The 1,429-nt window shown below is 51.9% G+C and overlaps 1 pseudogene; it reads right to left on the bottom strand.

The window, feature by feature from the left end:
* Positions 1–1,044: 1,044 nt before the first annotated feature.
* LOC123038453 (uncharacterized) lies at positions 1,045–1,180 on the bottom strand (annotated as a pseudogene).
* Positions 1,181–1,429: the final 249 nt, after the last annotated feature.

Genomic DNA, 1,429 nt, shown 5'->3' with positions numbered 1-1,429 from the left:
AAACATAAAATATGTTTTCAACATCAGATTTTCGCTTAATCAGATAAATCCAAGTAAAGCGACTAAAATCATCCAAGAAACTCACGTAATACTTAAATCCGCCAACAGAAGTACGAGCCGGCCCTCACACATCGGTGTGAACTAGCTCAAGCGGAGAGTTGGTTACATGAGAGGAATTATTATACGGAAGTTGATGAACTTTACCACGTTGGCAAGCATCACATACTAAAGACTCACGAAACGGTGCACAAGCAAGTTTATTCAACCTAATGACGGAATCGACGATGCTAGATGAAGGATGGCCGAGCCTCTTGTGCCAATGATCAGAGGTGAGCTTGACAACGGAGAGGACATGCCGACTGGACTGCCCGAACGATGAAGACACATGGGAGCTTGGCACCGGGTAGAGACCGCTGTGGCTCCTACCTTGCAGAAGGACCCTCCTCGTGACTTGATCCTTCACACGAAAAAAGTCAGGATACATCTCGGCAAAAGCACGGTTATCAGAAACAAGTTTATGAGTTGAAATAAGATGTTTGTGCAAGCCTGGAACGTGAAGGACATTTTTTAGGTGGTGGGGTTTGTGTGAGCCAGTAAGCATAGATTGACCAACGTGAGAGATTTGCAAACCTGCTCCGTTGGCTACATGGACCTTATCCTTGCTGTTGTAGCGATCATGGACAGTGAGGCGATCAAGGTCGCTGGTGAGGTGATCCGTTGCTCCAGAGTCGAGGTACCAGTTGGTGTCGACGGAATAGCCGCCATGGCCGCCGGTGTTGGCAGGGTTGCCGAAGCGCTCGGTGTTGCCGGCGTTTCCGGCATTGCCGAAGCACTCGCGGTTATCCTCAGCCTGATACGCATGGTTGAAACGTTGTCTACACCTCAATGCATCATGCCCATACTTCTGGCAGACTTGGCAGGTGGGTTTGTTGCGGCTGCGGCCTCCACGGCCACGGCCCTGCCCCTGGCCACCACGACCTCCACCGCGAGCTGCTGCATTGGCGGAGAAGATCTCGCCGATTGAAGTCTGCTGCTCAAGATGAAGCTCGACGCTAAGCAAATACGCATAGAAACTAGCGAGGCTCATTGGCTCATCACGCGCCGTGATTGAAGCAACAAGGGGCTCATATTCTGAGCCCAGACCAGCGAGCATGTAGCCGAGAACCTCCTCATCGGAAATGGGCTTGCCAACGGACGCCATAGCATGGGCGTAGCCCTTCATCTTGTTGTAGTATGCAGCAGCAGACAGGTCCTTCTTCTTCTGGTTGGAGAGCATGTAGCGGATTTGCATCACGCGTGCACGATTTTGCGAGGAAAACATCGTGTGCAGCGCATCCCAGATGACGCGAGAGGTGTGGAGCTGGGTCAATTGCCCGATGATGTCCTCAGTCATGGAGGATAGCAGGGCGATGAGGACCACCTGGTCCTG

This window comes from Triticum aestivum, chromosome 2A, assembly GCF_018294505.1.
Source record: "Triticum aestivum cultivar Chinese Spring chromosome 2A, IWGSC CS RefSeq v2.1, whole genome shotgun sequence".
NCBI lineage: Eukaryota > Viridiplantae > Streptophyta > Magnoliopsida > Poales > Poaceae > Triticum > Triticum aestivum.
The sequence above is the reverse complement of the archived record's forward strand: the minus strand, read 5'-3'. Positions and strand labels throughout refer to the sequence as shown.